Source organism: Dermacentor silvarum, chromosome 5, assembly GCF_013339745.2.
Source record: "Dermacentor silvarum isolate Dsil-2018 chromosome 5, BIME_Dsil_1.4, whole genome shotgun sequence".
NCBI classification, from domain to species: Eukaryota; Metazoa; Arthropoda; class Arachnida; order Ixodida; family Ixodidae; genus Dermacentor; species Dermacentor silvarum.
Window position 1 is genome coordinate 87,437,824 of NC_051158.1, and position 24,056 is coordinate 87,461,879.

At 45.6% G+C, this 24,056-nt stretch overlaps 1 pseudogene; it reads left to right on the forward strand.

Annotated features, from left to right (window-relative positions):
* Positions 1–22,177: 22,177 nt before the first annotated feature.
* Positions 22,178–23,635, forward strand: LOC125945733 (protein GVQW3-like; annotated as a pseudogene).
* Positions 23,636–24,056: the final 421 nt, after the last annotated feature.

Consider the following 24,056-nt stretch of genomic DNA (forward strand, 5'->3'; position numbering starts at 1 on the left):
TACGTAATGCCAAAGAATGTCTGTAGTTTTCGCTTCACTTTACTGAGTGCTTAAATCCAGCTTTGCCTGGGTGCGACTGTTTTCACAACAAATCCGTCCAGGGGCGGGGCCTCGCCTCGATGACGTATCACCAACTTCTTTGTTTTTCTTGCTCTCTGTTTGGCGGCGTTGGAACGGAGAACACGCTGGGCTGTTGGCGACTGGGCACGACTGTGGCTGATGTTACAGGCTCGATGCTGTTCCTAATTAAACGCTTCACTGTTTTGATGCGTTTGATGCTATTCCTAATAACCGCATCAGCCGCGGAACCGGGACACAACCGACCGCGCCGCCAAACAGAGAGGGAAAAAAAAAAGAAAACGGTGATACCAAGAAAGAGACGAAAACAAACTTCTCGCCGAGGCGGGATTTGAACCCGCGTACCCACGGTCCCTAAGTGAGCGTCGTAACCCCTAGGCCATACAGCCACTTTTTTTTTTCTTTCATGGTATTTATTACGAATACGTAAGATATTTTTATAGCGGCCAAAACAGTCTTAGCCGCGTCTACAAGCACAAAATAAACACTTCACGGTACAATTATTACAGTAAGAGTTCTCTAAAAGGGAGGCAAAAGGATACACTTCCTCAACAATGGATACCAGTCTGGTTGGGAGCCTCTCTGACCATAAAAGTCTTTCAGTTGTGAAATCATCCGAATGAAATGTGACTTCGAAGATACAATTGGTTCTGCATTCCAATCTAGCATGCGAGTTTTCCATAAACTGTGCAACGCCATAAGTAGGAGCATGTCAAAAGGCACATAGTCACATTGAGGTGGTATTAGATATCGTATTGTATAAGCATTTATATCAAGATCCCTTTTTTAAAGTCCTTTGGAGAACGTCCCAAAACAATATGGCATCCTTGCAATCAATAAAGCAGTGTTCTATGGTTTCCGGTACATTACAGAGACGACAGTTTATCGAATATACAAAGATTCCTTTCCTATTTAGCCAGGTTTTAACAGGTAACGTTTCAGTGTGCACTTTGAAGAAGAATGATTTAGTGTGTGGAGGGATAGGCATTTTACAGACCCGTGTAAGCACGTCATCTCCAGGTAAGCCGATGTACAACTGTCGGTATAACGGAGGTTTAAAAAGCATATCAATTAGATCTTTATACAGATGTTTCCTTGAGATAGTGAATAAGTACTCATTTGAGAACCTCACTGCAAGAAAACGCACTGAGAGGTACACTTCACGCATGAATCTCTGCAAATATGGATGTGATGCACAATTTGTCGAATTTGCTAAATTTAGTAAAACCTTGACGAGATTAACTTGCAAGAATGCCCGAAGTAATGGGTGAGAACAGTCTCGAAAAAAGATGAAACGAGACACTAATTGTCTAACATAAAGTGAACCAGGCCAAAACCGCCTGCACTAACCGGTCTGAAAATATTGTCACGCCTCATTGGCTCATAAGATGACGACCAAATAAAGGTTTCAAATATTCGGGGAAACTGCTGTATGTAAACCCTGGAACAATGCATTATTTGCAGCACATAGAAGAGTTTTGTTGCCAAAAAGAAATTGCACGCTTTAGCTCTGCCGAAGACTGAGAGATCATGTGGAACGAATGTTTGGGCATAGCGTCTTATGGTTGGTACACATCCTCTCCGGTAATGTGCAGTTGACCTATATGCATCCAATAGAACGCCCAGGTATTTTGGTGGTTGACAAGTCCACTCAATACCAGCAAAATATGTCGGTTTAAAGATCCATCAGCCAAACCAAAGCCCCAAACCTTTAGGAGAGTTCATTCGTGCACCAGAAATTGCGCCAAACGGCCTCGCTTGCGAGGCATGCATGCATGCGAACCACATGATTGCGCTTGAGCGTCGTTGTCTTCGTCGAAACAAAAAATAAAATGGTGATACGTCCTCGAGGCGAAGCCCCGCCCCTGCACGGATTTGTTGTGAAAACTGTCGCACCCACTTCACCTCCGCCGCAGGTCAACCCAGTATTACAGGCCCTCCGAGATCGGCTAACATTTTTGCCCACGGACGACGCCACGACAAATGCTGACCAAAGAGGCTAACAGATTCACTGGAAAGTATCATGGGTGTACAATACAAGGTAACAATCACGGTGGTCAGCCGACGCGTACTTTGAAAGAATGCGCGTTAGGGCGAAGTTTAAACAAGTGGTTAATAGGCCACAGGTTAGCGAGATAACCAATAGACACCTTCGTGAAGACGCTTGTCTTGTAGATGACCTAGCAGTAGTATTCGTAGGCATATGTTGGCAAAATAATGGGAATTCACTCAGGATAACTAACAACTTATATTTCAACACGTTAGCTTTAGAGCACTCATCACAATGAAAACCAACACGTGGGCTGACTACTGCAAAAGAGGGGAGACGAATGGAAGGAGGGAAGGCTGATATTCTTAAAAGCTTTTTGAATGACGCGCTTCAAATCTTTCATTGCGATCAATCAAACATGTATTTTAGTTAAAAGGTTAACTCATGTGATTTACATAAATAGTCGTTTGTTTGCTGTGTAGAGTTATTTTCCAATGTATGATCAAGTTCTAAAAGCATCTAAGAGAAACTAATTTAATTATCGGTAGCCTGTACACCAAATCTTGTTGAGATTGTCGCGTGATTTCGCATCGCGAGTACAACTTCGTAGCAATTCAACACAACAGTCCAGAACGACTTCCTGATGGACGCAATTTTCGTTACTGCTTGGCATCATTGCATTAAATGGTGCTTAGACTGACCTTGTGACATATTCGGTGTAAAGGCTGGAGTGATTTTTGTTCCACTCCCATTTAACCTGGCATTACAAAGACGAGCGTTTCGTTTACGCAACGTTTTTCACCAATGTGCCTGTGGGTGACCAACCAAACTTAGATTCCTTGTTTTTTTTTTATCAAGCATTTCGTTTAAGCGTGATACGCTTATCTCGATTCTACATCATACAAACATATTCTTAGCGAATCTCGAAACTGTTCTTCCTGCTGTCTAGGACTAAAAAAGCTGACTGAACTCCAGTGGATGTCTGCGTATAGCGAAGCATGCTTTGGTTGGTAGAGAATGGATGTGGCGAATGATATCAGTGTTCTGCTGCGAATCCCTAATGCTCTTGCGAGTTATGCATCCTATGGGTCTCTCTATATATATAGATATATATCCAGGCACATACCTAGTGGCCACAGGGCAGCACTGGCAACTTGAAGGAAATTTGCCTACATTAAAATAATAAGGCATGTTTAAAACAAAGAAAATTAGGTCCGTATTTTGGGAAATCGTATGCTAAGACGCCAAGGAATGAAAATGTAGGATACCTGAGAAGCAATGGTCAAACAGCTGAGAAACTTGAAAAAGTGCTGCCGTGACGACCATGTTTTTTATTTCAGTCACCACACATTACCATCGCCTTAACAAGTGAATTATGGCTTTCGATCGTACTGCACCACATGGAACGCACCTCGCCATCTAAATAGAAGGTTCTAGCCTCTTCAGAGGTACTACTACTGCAAGTTTGCTCTTCATACCTACAGCTGTGCTGTGGATGTCTACGCACTCTCAATGAAGTAATTATCAGTGAATCGCAATACAAACGTATCCTGGAGCACCTAACAAAGCAGCACGGGCACGTTTGTGCCATGAGCAGACACATATACCTATCGCTCAGCACGAAACTGTGGTGGTGCGTCTAAACAACCGAATACGCACGCGTATAATTGACAGGGGAACCGTTCATAGGCAGAGCGATCTTTACCATTTTCCCAGTATCCTTGTGTTTGGGCTTGTTTTGCTTTCTAGGAAACATCAAAAGAGCCAACGTATCTGTGTACTTTGCTGCACATGACGTGTAAGCACGTATGTGGTGGTGTTAGCTTAGTACAGGGCATGAGAAATTTATTTACATCTTTTACATGAGTGCTGTGAAGTGGCGCAATTTTTCACAGTGTAAGGCAGATCCGGCGCCCACTTCCACACAATTTAGAATTGTGTGGAAGTGGGCGTAAGGTGAGGTGTAATCTTTGACCTGTGATGTACTTTCAAATCAACTTTGAAAACAACAAACTATGAACACTTGAACGTCTTTTGTGAGTAAGGTTTGAAGCAGGAGGCTGTGTTTTTAGCACAAAGTGTACTGCGACAATATTTCAGTTTTAGAGGTGTAACTTCATTTGCTTACTGTTATGAAACGAGCTTAGCAATAAATATAAAAAGTATAGTTTGTTATTTATTAGCACAACACACACAAGCGTGTCTGTTCACATAGATGGCATTGCCAAACTGAGCAACCACATTTTCCCCAAACCTTGGGAACATTTTTATCCGAGTTGGGTGAAAACTGGCTCTGAAGGTTGGCGGCACTGCTTCAAGTGCACATACCCAGCGGCACTGACTGGGTTATGTGAATCTCTAGGAATCCGCTGGCGCCTGGGGTGGAGAGAGCCCAATGTGCGGCTCTAGAGCGTTCCCTGTAACAACCAACGTAGAGAGACACCGCACATGAGTGGAGCCTCGAACTATTGCAGCACGACCTCATAACTAAGGGAAGGGCAACCAATCTTTCGTGCCAAGCAGCATCTGAAGAGGTGCATTGATTTCAAAGTTATTAAGCATTATAGGCACTTCCTTTTCGCGCACGAACTGATTATTTTTATTCAGGCAACCGTGACGTACGACGATTATCTGAACCGCGGTAAATTCACTTTTTATGGCTGCTTCGCTTACGGGTTTCATCGCGCAAGAGGCCAGATGCCAAATGCATGGCAAAAACGGCGTTCACTCAGACAAGAATACTACGCAAGAAATTAACTTTGCTAAGGTATGCTTGCATTAACCTGCTTATGTTAGTCTGCTTTCGGGAGACCCACACGTCGGCCGCAGTGAACGCAGAAAGTACCGCCTAAAAATAGTTTATGATCAATTCGGCGTATCTTGTCCGTAAACAATGTTCAGGATGTGTCTTGCTTGTGTTTTTTTATCGAAAACTGTGCACGCGCTACCTCTTTGTCAAGAGCGCTTTATAACATTTGTTACGCAATTGTTATTCGTGATATGAAAGTACCGGGCACGTGAAGATAAACACAGACACGTCAAACAAAGAAGATGGTGGTTGTTCTTTGGAGGGCAATATGAGCCGGACAAGGTGAAAACAACCATTTTTATAGAGTAATATGTGGCTGTTTTGCACTAGCACTTTTAGTTCATGCGAGACTATTGTGTCCTTAAAAACGACTAGAGTTTATCAACCGATGCTGATTGAAATTTCAATCTTATTGATTGCCTGCCACAGGTGGTGTTTCGTACGCGAACGTAGTTTGGCAGGCATGTGGAAGGGCGGAGCAGCTAAAATTCAAATAAGGCGCCTGACCTATGTTATCCGTCACATCGGCGAGAAAAATATTTCTTCATCGTGGTATTTAAGGGAACTGCGACTGCTCTCCTTCAAGCGACTACTCTGCGACTGCTCAGGAACTGCGACTGGCCAACTGCCTGTTTCACGTCTATTGAGGGGCGTTGAAAAATAACACCTAAGCCGTTCGTAGCTCTTGTTCTCAGCGCTGTTGTAAGGTACGTATTTGCCACGTGGAGATTTCTATTTTTCTGATTGGAAACGTTATCAGCGTTCTCGATGTGCTTAAATTGCTTATGAGGTGCAAGCGGCCGAGGTAACTTTTTTTAAATAGAATGAGCACGAATAAGGGCGGAACGAGAAGGGGCGTTTTGTCTAAGGTTTAATTCGCTTGCAGGATGTCGTAGACTTCTGTATGAGCGTTGCTGCATAAAGCAGGTTTAAATTAAACAATGTCTTCTCTAAATTGAGTGGAATGAAGCACTTATTCTCGAAAGAATTTAGGAACCAACTCCATCTGAGTAGCAGCCCTGTGCTCTCTTTCACCTGAAGAATATCGACAAAATTCTTCAGAACAGCATAAGAAAAAAACTTTTCCGTATATTTCTTGCAGATGCACTGGACGTTGCAGACTTCCGTTTTTGTAGCCGTCGTTATCGGACTACAATTTGTCGTGGTTACGCACGGGACGAAAAGCTACGTTTATGTCCACACAATGAATGGTGAGGCAAACTTCAGTATTTCAGTAGCAAAATTACCTTTGCCAAAGTTGCATTAGTGTATTTCAAAGAATGTTCATATTTATAAACAAATGTTAGTGTTACAATACTATATGTTATGGATAATATTTTGCTTACATCCTTATCTTTCACAGGCCAACAGTTAATCAAGACCTTTTGCTTGTTTTTTAAAGCGTCTTGGTTTCATTAGTACATGCAGCGCATACGAAAATTATTACGTCTTTGTCGAATTCTATGAATATGGAGATGTTATTGAAACATTTACATTTTTACTTTAAGAGTTAAGATTTACATTTCAAGAGTTACTTTCTCAATAATTTTCCAGTATGATATAGTGTTCTTTTTTAATTCAAACTCATTTGAAAAAAAAAACTTAAACGTTTATTCAGATTAGGTCATCTAAAACCTTATGCGCCAAGGTTGGCATTATTTGCAAGAGAAAAAAGGCAATTATCTCCAGGAAAAACCTCATTAAAGCATTAACCTTTAGTAACAATCTTTACGGCGAATGTAATATTGGAAAGCTGACGGAACTCATAATAAAAGTCTATTTCTGTGTTTCTACATTAGAAAACTGATACGCCCCGAAAAAAAAAAAACTGGTGTAGACTTTTTTTTTCAAGTTAACCTTGTACGAATAGCACACGAGGACAAGTTGTCCAAGTCTGAAACCTAACTGCCAGCCGTGTTGGCTCATGCGCATGTAACCAACAGCGAATCTTTATTATGTTCTTCCTCTCATGCTTGCTGATTCTGCAAGGCATCATAAGCTGTCGGAAGAGGGCGCTACACCGCCCTCCACCTAGAGGGGACGTCGACACGGACACTGCGATGAGGCGATGACAATTGTGCTGTGCATGGGGGCTGATCGAGGTCCTCAGGTAAGGCATCAAACCTTACGTGTAGACCTCGATCTCACCGCAGGCACTTCCCCATGTACGCCACAATTACGCCGGTTGTACACGACACAGATTGACGGCTACCTGACGACAATTCTGAAGAATCGTTGCTGCCTTGGCTGTTCGTCGAAGGCCGTAACACGGCCCGTCGTAGACAGGCGTTAAAGCCGTATCCGGGGTTTCGCTCTACCGGTTCTGTGGCGCTATGGATCGAGAGACCGAGCGAGAATAACGGATCAGAGACGTAAGCGCAGCAGGCAGAGCGGGAGTCGACCGACCCCGAAGTCGTCGCCAAGCCCCGGCCACGAGCTGAACGCGTGCGGAAAAAGGCGCGGACTTGGCATGCCCAGGTGATTCGCGAAGAACGTGCTAGACGGATTGCGACAATGCAGCCATTCTAGGTGCAATCCACGAAAAGGAGATAAGACTCATACGCTTGCGCGTCACCGCGTTCACGAAGTGAAAATTCACTGTAACGCTTTTCCTTCGAGAAATGCGTAAGAAGTGTGATGGTCTGGCGTGTGCGAAAACACGAAACGGCAAAATCAAAAATACAACGTAATATTGGTAGCTCATTACCAAATCTTAAGTTTTGTTTAAACGATGTGGTGCACGCAAAGAAACGATTATGTTATTTTCTTAAATTACGACGTCAGAAAACGCGAACAAAAGTACGCAACTCCTTTCGGCTAAGGTGTGGTTGCGCAGCTCTCACTTCATAGGCCACGAAAGTTGTGCGCGAGTTTAGGCAAACTGTGCGTACCTGGATCTCTTATACATGAAATATTTGGCGTTAACTGCGATGCAAATCTCTTATTTAAGCGGACCTGTTAAAGCCTCGCAAGTTTGGTCTCTTTGTGCTGCGTAGCATCGCCGAGCTGGGAGATAGTGAAAGCATGGCATTGGAGGAGAGGTGCAGAGAGACAGAAAGAGAGACAGAGAGCGAGATAAATAAACGAAACAAAATGAACTTCCTTGGCGAGGGGGGAAATCAACCCGCGTACCCACGGTCCGACGGCGAGCGTCATAACCACTGCGCTACACACCAAAGCTTGCAGAATATGTATTTATGAGAACCATATGGGTGCATTGTACTGACGGTTGTAACACAACTTGCTAACGGCGAGAGAAGGAGGAAATGAGAGTGAGAGAGAGAGAGAAAGAAATACACAGAGAAAAAGAAAGAGACAGAAGAAAGGAGAGAGAGAAAATGTATCTATATAAATTTTCTTGTCGAGGCGGGATTTGAACCCGGGTGCTCAGCGTCCGAAGGCGAGGGTCACACAGATTGCGTTATACACCCACGCTCACAGAGCTCCGCTGTCTCATCAGATTTCAAAAGCGCGGAACTGGCTTAACTTTTTAGCCAGCACTGTAAATGAATACCAAAAACGGGGCTAGACTGGCGAACGTCCGCTTGGTGCGTATAATTTCTTGTTAAAGTGTGTTGCACCATGTACGTTAAAGTGAAAAATAAAATAAGAATTAGGGAATATCAGTAATATGTGACCGATCATTGGAATTATATGGTAGGTGATTTTCGAATACATCCCGCATTGTATAGGTAAAGAGGCAACATCACTATCTCTAACAGCTGATCTTCAAACTGTCTGGTCAAAAAAAGGAAAAACGCGATACAGTATACCTTACTGAGTACAGCTTGCTGCGACAGAAACGAATTCCTGTGCTTTCGTTCTGTAAAATTAGTCTTTTTGCCTACCTAATGCATTGACCGGATCTCCAATACTCATGAAACACATTTATATATGTGGTAAAAATTGCTAAAATTGTTTTTCGGCGTTATCTATTGCAGTAAAATTGTTCACATCAATTATGCGGTGTATCCCTAAGCATCACTTTCGAGGATCACCTGCCACACATGCAGGAGATCCTTTCATCACCGTGCAACCTATATAAAATACGGCATGCATGGTGGCATCGTGTAAAGGTTGAATGAAAAAAATTTTAAGTTGCCCATAGTTTAGGCAACTGTATGCATGACAAAGTTGATAAAAATAGCTGTCTTGTTCGAATGCAATGTTCCTCTAATGATCAATATACGCATGCTGCGTTCTCATTCTCTCATATTTCAGGTTCTTGTAGTTACCATACCTTGACCATACCAGATAAACGAGATGTCTTATTAGAATGGCCTTGCGCAAGATTTGCATGTGATGTGGGAAGTGCCATGGTTACCGTAAGTGGGTACGGTGCATTCATTTTATTTATGTACTATATTGCGCAGAAACTATCTTTGAATATTTTCACTGCAAGCTAATAGTCGAATAATAGTCGCATCATAGTCGAATAATGGTCGGTATTTCTTGCACAGCAGATATTTAGGTGACATGGGTTGTTTCATTGCGTAATCCCGTCTGTAGCCGAGCCATTAACCAACTCATCTACAGGTGTTGTATAGTTGAAGAGTGATAAAAAGCTATGATGGTTGCATTTGGCGACGAACGAGCCAAGCAACTCTAGTTAGTGAAAACACCCGCCGTTTTCATCGGCGCATTTGTATGAATGGTGAAAGTCCAAGCAACACCAACCTCCGACCTTTACCAAGAGGCATGAAGGTACTAAATAAAACTATTGGCTTGTATAGAATTTCTTGGCAAACGCGATGCCCAAAGCGTGTAATAAAACAGGGTGCGTAAACGAAGGTGTATTTTTGCGATGGCAGTGAAATGGACATTCAAGGTGCGTTAGTGCCGACGCCGCCATTCTTTCCCAGTATCGATGGCGCCAGCGCGTCAAGCGCGTGGACAGTGAGTCCTCTAGATACGTACCGGGCACCTCTATATAAATTCTGAAATTGCGCAGAAATTCTGAGAATTGTACTCGTATACTAAAGCATAATGATTCTTTGGCTCAGGTGTTACTTACCTCTTCCTTTTTCCCAAATTTAAGGTAGCCCACATCCAAATTTTGGTTGGCTAATCCCCAAAGTTAACCCAATTCCAAATTAACGGTTGGCCGACCCCCAAATTTAGGTTGACCCACCCCATATCACCCAGAAATTCAGACTGGCCTGCCCCATATCACCCCCAAATTTAGACAGGCACACTGCCACATGAAACCGAAATTCAGATTGGCCCACCGTACGTCACCCCCAAACATATGTTGGGTTACCCAAATGTTACCCCCAAATTTAGGTTGATCCATTGCCAAGTTGAAGTTGGCTCACCCCAAATTTAAACTCGGCCCACTAACAAATTTAGGTTTGGCCACATACAAATTTCAAGTTGGCCCATCCTCAAATTTCACTTGACCCAGCCCTAAACTTGAAGTTGCCCCAACTCAAAACTTTATGTTGGCGCACCACCAAATTTCAATTGGTCCACACCCAAAATTTAAATTGGGCCCACCTTCAAATTTAGGTTGGGCAACTCATATAACCCAAAAATACCGATTGGGGGTTCCCAAATCACCCAACAATCTAGGTTGACCCACTTTCATTCTGCCGCCAAATTTTAGTTGGCTCACTGCCATATATCAAACCGAAATGCCCGTTTCCAGCAGCAGCAATTTTCAACAGTACTCATTTCACACATATTAAAAGAGAACCATAATGGGTGTTTTTTTTATTTATCTTGCCCCTAACTATACCATCCCAGCTTTTCCACACGTTATTATTACACGAGTTCGAGATTCACTTATCCTTAATTGCCCCTCCCAAGGCCTGGCCATTTTGAAAAGGCAAGCGAAGCGTATAAATTATGTCCTGACGATTGTGTGTGCCCACTATTTTAGCACTGCCCTGCTCTCGAATGGCAGCCTGCCCCCCCCCCCCCCCCCTACCACCTCTCCACCCCAGAGAGAGCAATTATTTCAATCGAAAATGCTACGCCCACTCCCTCTCTAGGCAGCTTGGCTGCCATCCGGAGAGTCCAAGGCCCCGCACACAAATGCCTCTATGTAAAACGCACTACTAACAACGTTCCTCATTATGACACCTCACATAGGTAAATACACAATGTCGGAAAGTTCAGTTCCACCAATAAAAATGTGCCGCGCTGTGAAACAAAATTTACGGCAGAAACCGTACTAGATCAATATCTAAGTAAAAACGAAGCATTACACCCCGTCACGTGGCGCAAAGCCCCAACGAACTCGCGTCCTCCCAGGGAAACGCTCATTATAGGCATTCTAGATGCGGGGGCGCCGACAACCTGACGACGCATGATCAAAACCAGAGGCGGTCGCAAACTCTACATGACGTATCAAATTCGCACCTGAATGACAGCCTGAATAGCGGACGGATGGCGCGCAACAGCGGCCACGCCGCTTGAATAGCGGCGTGGCGCTGTCGTTCGGCCGCACATCGCTTCACTTTTTGGTTGCGTCACGGCCATGCGTGTCTCGGCGGCTCGCCCTTACGCCTCCTTTATGGTTGCTTCGGCACGCATCGCACACCTCTGTACTCTTGCAGAGCCTTTCCATTATTCCGTTTGATACCTTCGAGAGCTCATTGGGTCTGCAAGTAGAGGCCTACGCGCAGCATCGCGTAGCTAGGGAAACCGAGTCAGGTCTGTTTGCGGCTCTCACATCCCTACCGGTGAGTACAGCAGGAAGAGGAGGTGCTAAGCCAGTAATGGCGTGCGAGCAGGTGTGTGGGACAGCGCGCGCATGCACGTGAAACAAGGAGGTGCCAAGCCAATAGCGGCCAGCTAGCCAGCGCATAGGCGATAAACTACTAACCTTGGACGGCGTAGCATTTGATCTTGGATCGGACAAGGCAAAGAAACGCTTCGCATAAAAAAAAAAAAAACACGCATATCCACGAAGTGAATGATGATGAGTGGGCGAAGCACCGGGAGATCATTCGGGCAAAACGCCGGAAACATTCTCCGGAAGCCGGAGCTTGGCGTATATATATACTGTACATGTGTGCAGTGCACATGTACATGCTCTGGTATACACAGTATACATGCAAACCAGAGTTACGGACAGCGGACAACTACGAGGGACAAGGCTCGGCCCTAAGGTGCTTCGCCCCTAAATGAACAGAACAAAGAAGAAAAAGGCGGGAAACGTCACGTATCTGCCACGTGGTGCCTCGGCTACTGTACGGCAGAAAGCAGGGAAGGAACGACGTTTGTGGTCATTTGTCGAAGCAAGGGCCCTTTCACACTTGCGACTAGGCTAGGTCCCGCGACCAAGTTAGTCCTAAAGCAATAAGTCGCAAGTAGTCGCAAATGGTCGCTTTTCTCGAAATGCGACCGTTTCTGGCTAGCCGCTCGCTGCTCGATTTCTCAGTCGTGCGACCGCAGTCGCAGAACAGCTGAACCAATCAGATGCGAAGGAACAGGACGTCCGTGTACGCTGACATTTATTTTACGCGGTGATGCATTGCAAGAATACATGAACGGCATATCGCGAGTCATTTCGGTTTAGCGACTCGTTGGTCGCATTTGTCAGTGTGAACATCGTTTGTCTTGATTAGCTTTCTGGTCGCCAGTCGCAATCTGTCGCGGGACGTCGTTTACTCGCAAGTCTGAATTCGCCCTTAGTGTGCTGAGAGTCGTGCTGGCCTCCTGGCGGTATGGTAAGTAGTAAATTATTGCTTTCTGTCTCATCTAATGTTGAACCAAATAAAAAAATCACTTCCTGAAAACAATTCATAGGCGCCGTTGTACAATGACCAGTGTAGACATTTCAAGTATTACGGGACCTCATGATTCGCCCTGTAATATGAATATTATTTGGCCCGCTTTGACCGTACTCTGGGAGATCATATTATTTTGCGTTTATTTAATTCGTTAGGTACGAGGAACGCATGCTTGTCTATATTGCGTTAGATAAAAAAAAGAATAGCTCTTAGTATGTAAGTGCTACTTTAAACTATTCAAAGCAATACTACCATCTACCACCGTAGCTGTCTTACTTATAAAGCAGCGTTCTATGGGAATATCATATATGCGCACGGTTTACCGTCACCGGTGCCACCACAGCCGTCCTACAGTCCCGCTATCGATAGCGCTACTGCTGCCTGGACGTGGAGGATTAGAGGATCTCCAGACACGCGGAGGGCGTTTGCTGGGAAAAACTATGACGCAAAGTGGACACACAATGTGAACTTTCCTGTCAGTCGGATCGGTAGCGGATCAAGGACAGCCTATAGAGCCTTGCGCTGCTCACATGAGCTGTGAGGGCACGCATATAATGGGCATACCAGGTGTTCTTGCTGACGTGCCTCGTGCATACACTTATCAGAGATGATAGTCGCTACGGTATTTCCGGAGGTTTGTGAAAAACGTTGGAGGCAACACACATCCCTTGATATTGACATAAATCGCTACCTTAATCAAACTGCGTCTGGCAATTGACTGGACATTTTAAACTTATTGGGCTTCCTTGGTGCTACTTGTCTCCCTTGTATGTTTCAGACGCAGATCCGATATGTTTCCTGACTGCTTGTGCAAATTGTTGCCTAAGTGAAATATTTTAACCGCCAAAGAGTGTTTCGCACAGAAAGCCATCACTCTTTAGGGCTATCACATCGTCATTCATCTTCTTAGAGACAACTTTCTTGCACGATGCTTCCGTATATATATATATACATTGCAAATTTCAACCTAAAGGCTTAATAAAGATCCCTTCCAGTCGGCTCTGTGGTACCGCTAGACTAGCATCTACACAGCATATATACCTTTGATGCAACACAACTTTCACTGTCACAGAAACTGATAGTTTCACATTACTTACCTACGTAAGCAATTTATGTAACAATCGTGAATGATTGTACATTAGGTCGGTATAGCATAGCTGCAACAGAGCACAAAGAAAGACAAATTCGTTGCTGCACAGAGTTAAGTGCGTATCATAAATTACTACAGAAAAGTTTAGAATCGATTTCACGGTTTTTGGGTACACATAACGGGTCTCAAATCTGTCCATTTTTGGCGTATCTAACGCAAATTGCAATATTTTGCACCATAGAAGAGCTTGTCCTAAATGCAAAAAAAAATTGTTTTCGCAGAAAACATGGAGAAAAACACTGACACATACCTAATTTTAAGAAAAATAAGAAAAAAAGGAACCATCAACCTTTGACGTGTACTTGTACATGGCAACCTGACTTTTAAAAAATTTTCCGTACATGTTTAACAGTCGTAAAAGTTCTCGCGATGTTCGATGGTATTTTTATGACATGCTCCTATCTGGCTGTTTTTATGTTCCTCTCGTAAGGCACTGCGAAACACCAGTATGTGGTATTTTATTTAACTACATTGTCTCCCATTGAACTGATTGAATGCATTAAATATATTTGTGTTGGTACAACAAATACATATAGTGTATATTCCTAGAGTCTAAAAATATTTGCCTCTGCTTTTATTGATTTGTATTGTGTTGAAACCAAAGAGCCTTGGTTGCAGTGGCTGATATTTCTCATTTCTTCCTAAAATTCTTTTAACATACAGGTGCCCACCTGATGATATATATACACCAAACATTCTTAGTTACCCGGGTAAAGGGTGGCCTTTCTGCTGCGTTAGAAGGAGGCAGTTAATTATAACTACAACAACCACAACAACAGAACCTACTACGAGTACCACTGAAGAAACGACTACAGAAACTACCACACCGGAACCTACTACGACTACTACAAAAGAAACGACTACAGAAATCACCACACCAACACCTGCAAGCACTACAGACAAAACGACTACTGAAGCTGGGGCTTCAAGTAATAAATAACTACTGCTATTAGTAAGCCTAATAATACATGCCTTAGTGACAAGAAAGTTGGTTCCAGTAAAATGTGACATCACAGTAGAAGAACTCAAATAAATGTTTTACAAATATTTTGTGTCTGAGTGGATATAATGCTTCTGCTACAATAAACCCAATTTTTACTATTCATCCTTTAGTATACGAAGAAAGAATTGAGCAGATACACTTAAAACTGCTCATGTGTGAGAATTGGGAAAGCATTATAATCGCTTACGTGAAATGTTTGCCATCGATGTTTTCGACGTGCATTCAAGTTCTTTCTGCTGAATCGATGTGTGTTTGTTTGCGTATACGTCATCAACAGACCGGAAACATTCGAACCATTTTGCTGCAGAACGATAAATTTTTTTGTGTTCCCGTCCTTCGTTTTTGTGGCGTGCTTCCGTGGGCGACCACGTTTCTCAGCCGCCGCTGAGGTGGACGCCTCGGAGAGCATCTCAGTAGACACAGAACGGATGAAATTTGAAGAACAAGTGACACGTTGGAGGCAGTGACGGAACCAGTGACGTGCGTATTCAATGACGCACGTACTAGGCACAACTTTAGTCATCCGTAACCGTGGAGCTACCATTGCGTCGGGGAAGCGTGCTCATCTCGCACCCGAGAATATATATATATAAAACATAATAATTATATATATATATATATATATATATATATATATGCTGTGGCAGAATGAAAGAGACAGCATTCGTTCCTGGGCCAGCTGTTCTATTATGTGCCCACCTCCACTTCGCTCCCCGCGCAAGCAGCCGGAGCCCCGGTGCCGTTCTTCCACGTCACACTCGGCCACGCTGTGGACCTGGCAAACAAAAAAAGAAGCGGTAGTTCAGGCCAATCGGCGCAAATATTTTCCTGAGGTGCAACACGTGCATAGCGAAGTTATTTCTTTTCCGCCGGTCGAGTCCAAAGCTTGGGTCCGAGTTGCTAAGGCGCCATGTATTATCCTCTACGCGCTTGGAAATGGTAAGGGCCCCTCGAACTTTGTAAGTAGCTTCTTGCGCGGACAGCTGCCACCTCTTCGCACCCACACCTCGCCTCCGATGTTGTACGCAGGGGCAGGTCGACGGCGGCGGTTATAATGACGCTTCTGTTTTTCTTGCGCTTGTGTGGAATTTTTCCTTCGCAGCAGCTCCGATACTCTGGCAGGAGACTGTGCGACTGTCGGAGCGTGTGACGCTAACCGGAGCATCTAGCCTGGGGACGCCGTTCAGTTGGGGCAGCTTCCCATATACGATTTCATACGGCGTCACGCCAGTATACGTTTGCAGCGCTGCGTTAACCGCATAGCCAGCTGCCGGAAGGTAGACGTCCCAATCGGTGTCTCCTTTTTGTTCTACTATTTTATATGGAGCGAGTCTTGCCTGAATGCTCAGTAAGGCCGTTTGTCTGGGGATGAAACGCGGATGTGTACTGATGCTGCACCCCGGCCGTGGAAAGGAACTTTTGTAGTTCCCGGCTGCGAAATGTAGCACGATCTGATATTAATTTCTTTGGCAAGGCACGCCTACATTCGAACCTGTGTTTCCGAACCTCGAATAAATCTGCGTATTCCAGAGAAGCTATGGCTGCCACTTCCACGTATTTGGACAGATAGTCCACAGCCACAATAATGCAGCGGTTTCCAGCAGTGGAGGCGGGTAGCGGCCCTATGCAGTCGATGCCCACCGTATGAAAGATGTCTTCGGGTATCTCCACAGCCGTTAACAGTCCAGGGTGGCACCCCGGCAGTCGCTTAAACCATTCACACGTTTCGCAGATGGTGACGTAAGAGCGGACCTTGCCGTGCATCTTCAGCCACCAGAGGCGTTCTTTTAGCTTGCGGAGCGTGGCTCGTTGGCCGATGTGCCCTCCTTCGGGGGTGTCACGAATGGCTCCCAGTATTTCTGTGCGAAACTATTTCGGAACCGCCACGAGGTGACGTTCTTCCGAGCAGTCCTTCTGCTACTGACGACGGCACAGTACTTCATATTAGACAGGATTCGAAATCCATTGGGGTTTCCCCGCTCAGTTTCGAATCCTTTTGGCTGTGCCATTGCAACGGATGAAACGAGACATGGAGACAGCACTCGTTCCCGAGCCAGCTGTGCTATTATCTCCCCACATCCTCTTCCTCCACTTCCCTCCTCGCGCAAGCAGATGAGCCCCGGGTGCCGTTCTTCAAGGTCACAATATGTATGTATGTACGTACGTATGTATGTATGTATGTATGTATGTATGTATGTATGTATATATATATATATATATATATATATATATATATATGTGTGTGTGTGTGTGTGTGTGTGTGTGTGTGTGTGTGTGTGTGCGTGTGTGACCTGAGCAGGAGGTTGCGGACGGCAGCAGACATGGTCGCCCGAAGACTGCCTTTATTCTTCCTCCTTCACCACTAATGCACCGGACCGTCCTAGTGCGGTACGTCACACGCTTCCCACTCCCCTCGAGAGACGTAGTTGCAAAGGCGGATGAATGAAAAGCGTAAGAATGTGCGTTAGTCCAAGATGGCTCTGTAACCCTTGACAACTTCAATGAAACATGTAGCGATCCGGTAACTTGACGCATAGCTCTGGTGGACGAGCCTGACTGCTTCGTACCGGATGACCTGTGCATGTGCCGTAGCTCGTGAACACTGATCGTAGTATGCGTTGAGCGCCTGATGCAAGTGCGTACAGTTCAAGTGCATTGCAGTAGCAGGAGCAGTGGTTGTTCTTGAAATTAGTGCGCATGAAAGGATGCATGTTGCGAGTTTTTATTGGGATAGTGCGCTCACGTGAGATGTACCGTTGGCGCGGTAATTTCCGGGGTTTTGATGGTTTCAGATGCGCGTTATTGAAATGGCTTGTTCGAGGTTTCTAAGGCCAGAACACGGTCCTCTTCGCCGTCTCCTGTGGTGTCGTCACGATTGTCCCCGCAATAGGCACAGTCCTGAGTGGTCTTGTTGTAAAGGTCCTTGGTGATGTTCGTTTCTTGGGACACGACCTACTTGGGTTCGCCTTGGGTTTAGCTGGATTGCGCGTTCGCGCCTTTCTTGTTGCATCTGGGTTTTCGGTGATGTTCTTCGTCGTCGATTATGTTGAAGCTGTCTTCGGGGTCGCTGATGTTGTTGATGGAGTTGACGTTGATCTTTTTGATGTTTATGCGGGAAAAGCTGGGGTAGTCGTTCCTGCACATTTGGCCTTTGATTAGTTTTGCAAACAGACGTGGTAATTAGTGGGTAGCCGGTGCATTGCTCGCTTGTGGGAGACTTGTCTGGTGGCAGAAGCATTGTGTCAGGCTCCACAGAAGGCTCTTGTGAGGCTGCAGTGACGACATGATAAATGGGTGCTGTTGTCTTATGGCAGAGTGTGACGCTTAGGGTTTGCGACGCTTCTTCAGTAGCAGCGGTTCCTTGGGGTGTTGTACGCGGAAGAAAGTTTATTTGTTGCGAAGTGGTTTGGTCTCCAAATGCATATGGCTCATCCGTAGCTGCTGAAAGAGTATTGTCTTCTTCGAGAAAAGAGCACATGCTGCTCGTGGCTTCCCTCTGACCTATTGTCGGATATCAAGTCGAATTTGCTTCATCAGAATAAATAGTAGTTGCGCTTGAGACGTCGCGTTGTCTTACAGCCGTGAAAGTGTCACGAGACGCAAAACCTGGTGGTGGTCCATGCGTACAACACAGCGGTGTGAGTGCGTCGGATGGTTCAGGGACATGATTCCTGTGGTGTGTCGAGAGTGTAGATGGTGAAGATGGCTCTGTGGTAGTCATCATCTTCCTGGGCGTGCGTTTCTGAGTCGTGTTCTCGGGAGGATCACTACATGAGAAATTCATCCACAATCTCCTCATACGAGGCCTTGTTCGCCACTGATGATGATAGTTACTTTGAGTCTGCATGTGACTGCGGCGACCCAATTGAAATGTGTCCAGCTGTTGGATAATGGAAGGTTCTGCTACATATGCTTGAAATCCACTCATCATCTCTTGTTTGATTTTCTTCCATGATTCGTTATTTTGAAAGATGTGGGTGAGGTAGAAATGAAATGCCTCACCGGTGACGTAGTCATTGAAGTTGCAGACCATATCGCGTTCCGACCATGATACAGCAGATGCGTGGAGCTCGAAGTGACGGAACCAATCTTCCACGGGCTCATCGTCCACTGATCCGGTGTACTTGGGCATGCCCAGGGCTTGCGGCGATGCGGTCATGGTGCTGGTCGGTGTAGGTGGGGAGCTGTGCGCTCGGGGTTCACAGCGTGGCGTCGAAGGCTTCGATGTTGATGTGTGGCTGATGAGGTGGCTGCCAGGTCTTCATCCTGGCGACTTGTGTGACGTGAGCAGCAGGTTGTGCACGGAAGCAAACATGGCCGCCCAAACACTGCTTTTATTCTTCATCTTCCTCCTTCATCACTAATGCACCGCACCGTCCTTGTGCAGTCCGCCACTTATATATAATCATATCATAAGAAGCCAACAGTGACACCACGGACAACATAGGGCAAATTAGTTGTACTTACCAATTGAAATGAAGCAACGATAAATTAATGAAGATGAATGAAAAAACAACTAGCCGCAGGTGGAGAACGAACCCGCGTATTCGCATTACGCGTGCGATGCTCTCACCATTGAGCTACCGCGGCGCAGTTTTCCCATCCACTTAATGGGCTATTTGTGTCTTACAACTAGAATTAACCCTGGGAGTGTTAGCCAGCGCCACCCCTCACCAACCTAGGCGTCGGATGTGGAACAACCTTTCTGCCGCAGGCGTCACGAGTACGTGATCTTTTTAGGTGAAGGCAACTGGTCAATAAACTCACATATGCTACCTGAAGGCATCACTGTTGCCGGATTCGAGCCCTCGTTATGTAATGAGCCAGAAGAAAGAGAACCGAGGGGCTCGATTTTTATTAATCATGTCATAAGAAGCCAACAAACAGTGACACCAAGGATAACATAGGGGAAATAGGGGGAGTGGTGGCGCTGGCTAACACTCCCAGGGTTAATTCTAGTTGTACGACATAAATACCCCAGAAAGTGAAAGGGAAACGGCACCGCGGTAGCTCAATTGTGAGAGCCTCGCTCGCGTTATGCGAAGACGTGGGTTCGTTCCCCACCGGCGGCCAGTTGTTTTTTCATGCATTTTCATTCTCATTAATTTAACATTTCTTTAATTCAATTATCAAGTACAAGTAATTTACCCTATGTTGTATTTGGTGTCACTGTTTGTTGGCTTCTTATCATATGATTAAGAAAAATTGGGTCCGTGTTCATTTGTATGCGTAAGCACTTCTATGGTTACGCAACGAGAAGGCTGTCCGAGCGTCCGTCCGTCCTTGGCGTAAGACGATCGCTTTCAAGTTCGCCAGCTGTGGAAAAAGACGACGACGAACGCGCCAGCAGGGGCACGAGCGCGTCTCTGTGACTACGTGACGTGTGCAATCACGCACGCACTAGGCACGGGGGCACGAACTGTGGAGCAGCCATGGAGCAGCCATGGCTTCGGATGGGAATCAGCGCACCTGGCGCCGCCTTCCGCAGCATTAGGTGTCGCCGCAGCACTGCCGCATTTACCCTAGTGGCGCCAAGAGTACCGCAGCCGCTGAGCAAGGATTACAAGCAGTGTTGAGTGTGAGCACTCAACACCAGGTCGTTACTACGAAATGCCTACGCATCATTCAGATAACTCCCTGAGGAGATTCCACGTAATGTTTTTTTTTCAATTTTTGGCAATAATAGTGTTAGGCATTCAAGGTTGCTCTGTAAATCGTACAGTCACATGCATACACAAAGCCAATATACTGCACACTAAAGGAACATTGCCGCCGAAACCAGCGCTGCCGCGGTCATGCTGTCCCGTTACTGACGGCGCATGCGCAGCACAGGCGCGCAGGCTTATAGGATCTCTAAAGCTGCGGAGTGCGCTTGGCTGGCCCAAAACGACGACGCGAAGTGGACATGCCGTGGGGTTGCTAATATCGATTACCAAATAATCGATTAAAAGTATCCCGCAAAACGAATAATCGTCATCGATGCCCACCTTTCATTTACTCGACTTAATCGATTAGACATGTTCGAGTGATCGTTTTTGTGAGTTTGACAGAAGTTGCACGAAATATTGTCTATATTTCTAAAGGCCACTAGGGCCAACTCCATTTAGTTTTCGACAAATTCAAGATCATTTTTTATCAAACTTTGTACACTTGTAGTTCCAACTTCATTCCACCTGGAACATTAAAATAGGATCCTACAAAAGTAGATAACTGTGTTTCAACCTTTTTACCGTGGCCAGAAAAAAAAATTATAAATAAAATAACCGAGGAAGAACCTTGCATTGAAAGTGATTATTCAATGAAAGGCCTAAACGATGAATGATTGTTTGTTAATCGAACAAAAAATTTATCGACCATCCCATATGCGTCATATATGTTGCCCTGCCCAATCGACTCCGTGGCGGAGTTTAAGGCAGCGCACTGCCATCCACTGCTGACATGAGCGGTGGCCACAAGCATACAGGGAGCACACTAACGTTCCTATTGAACTCCTCTGTGTACGCATTAGTCTGAGTTGAAGAGACAGTAAATGTTAAGGTCACTTCATCTAATGTCTGACGGGACGCTAAGGCCAACGGTTTCCCTTTGGTGTCATCTGCACTGTCGAAGTGTGACGTTTCCAAAGCGACTGACGACGCTCCCAATCACGCCAACAGTGTGAGACGCCTGGCAGCTTCCAGGAATCTGTTCCTTATGCCAGCAGCATTTGCTTTGCGTGGTGCGTTGCGTCAAACTGTCAAATCTACCCATAGTAGAATGCCGTCCCACTATTTCGGGCGCAACCCCAACCCATGACTATCGCTGCAAATATTTCGCCATTTGAAGCTGCTTATTTTAATGCAACGCATTTTTGTACGAGTCAGTACAGTTTTCGTCCCGTGCCTGGAATTTGTCGCGCCAGTGAAAGAAGAAACTGCTGTTTGGTTGGTCATTGTAGGCGACTGCGATTTGAAAGTTTCCAAAACAGCTGAATTACCAACTACAACAATCGGCCTCTTGAAAAAAAATCTGATTTTAATCAATTGTCGGGCAACCTTGTTATAGTGTTAAGGTTGCACTTGCAATGCTGCTATTTCTCGCTCGATTTCAGTCGAGCTATGCTCAGTTTTCTTCCAGAACGCTCTAAAGACGCCCATAGCGGTCCCGCGGTCCCAGGCGCCTCCGGATTTTCGGATGCGCAGATACCCAGGGCAACTAGCCACATGCCTCTAGGGATGTACCGATGCATGCTGGGTGTTAAGAAAATTCGTTTAAAATTTCTTAAAAACAAGAAAAGTAAGATAAATAAATGATTTTACTTGTACGGTTTTACCACCTGATACTACGAGGTCTGTTAGAAAAGTATCCGACCTTATTTTTGTTCGAGAACCTGATGGATATTAAACAAGCTCGCTTGCATCAGCCGACCTTGAACCTTCGTGCGCATGCACGAATTTTTTTCCCGCCTGCCGATAGCGTCAGTCGCTGGGACGCAGCGTTTGAGTGAGGTAGTGCGCAGTGCTCTCGTCGGTTTTTTTTTTTATTGCAAGGAAAATGACGGAGCGACTGGAGCAGCGCTACTGCAACAAATTTTGCCAGAAACTGGGCGACTGCCAAGTGGAAACCATTTGGAAGATTCAGACGGCTTTCGGTGACGATGCTATGAGCAGCCCACAGATTAAGCAGTGGTACAACCGGTTTAAGGACGGCCGCACATCGGTGGAGAGCGAGCCACGCTCCGGTCGGCCATCAACATGCCGAAATGACTAGGTCATTGCCGAAGTGAACGCTGTGGTGATGCTGGACCGTCGTATGACTATGCGAGAAATTGCGGAAGCGGTGGGCATCAGCACTCTTTCTGCACATTCCTTTATGACCGAAGATTTGACCATGAAGAGAGTTGCAGCAAAATTCGTGCCGAAGCTGCTCACGGTGGAGCAAAATAAACTTCGTGTTGAAGTCTCACAGGACAGTCTGGATTCCACAAAGAGTGACCCCGACTTCATGAACGCCATAATCACCGGTGACGAGTCTTGGGTGCACGGGTACGACCCGGAAACCAAATCCCAGTCGTCCCAGTGGAATGGAATGATTCCACGCCACCAACACCAAAGAAGGCCCGCCAAGTGCGCAGCAACGTCAAAGTGATGCTGACTGCTTTCTTTGAATTCCGCGGTGTGGTACACCACGAGTACGCACCACAGGGTCAACCAATCACCAAAGAGTGCTACAGGGATCTTCTCCGTCGCCTACGTGTGCGGCGCAAGAGACCGGAGTTGTGGTCAACAGGAAATTGGTGCATCCATCACGACAACTGCTCCTGCACAGTCCTCGCACTTGATTCAGACTTTCTTGGCAAAAATCCAGACTCCTGTAGTTCAACAGGCGCCTTACTCTCCTGATATGGCCCCCTGCGACATCTAGCTGTTTCCCAAAATCAAGAGGCCATTGAAGGGAGCGCGGTTGCAGACAAGAGAGGACAGTATGGCTGCTACGACAGCTGAGCTAGACTCCATTCAGAAAGAGACCTTATTGGAATGCTTCCAACAATGGCAGCACCGCTGGGAGAAGTGTTTGGAGTCCCAAGGAGACTACTTTGAGGGTGATTAGGTTTCCAACGCTCAAGTTATGCCAGCGTTTTTTTTCTTCGGCCAAAGGTCGGATACTTTTCTAACAGACCTCGTACATCTGTAATTCCTAGTATATAATAAACAAACGACTAATTATATCAATCACGTGAGTTCACTTTTTAACTAAAATAGATCTGCGATTGATCCTAATGAAAACTTCAAGCACATCATCCAAATAGCTTGTAAGACTATCGGCCTACATTCTTCTCCGTTCTTCTCTCCTCTTTTGCCGCAGTCAGCCCACAGACATGTTTTGATTTGAATGAGTGCTCTAAAGCTGACGTATTCAAATATAGCTTGTTAGTTATCCTGAGTAATTTCCATTATTTTACCAACATATGCCTACAAATACTACTGTTAGGTCATCTACAAGACAAGGGCCTTCATCGAGGTGTCCATTGGTTATCTGGCTACCCTGTGGCCTACTCAGCACGTGTTCAAACTTCACTCTAAGGAGCATTCTTTCCAAGTACGTGTCGGCTGACCACCGTGATTGTGACCTTGTACTGTGCACCTACTAAACTTTTACAGCGAAGCAGTTAGCCTCGTTGGACGGCATTTCTCGTGGCGTCGTACGTGGGCAGAAATGTGGGCCTGTCTCGGAGGGCGTGCAATTCCGGGTCGGACCGCGACGGAGGTGAAGCAGGCTTCAAGCACTCGGCAATGTGAAGCGCAAAG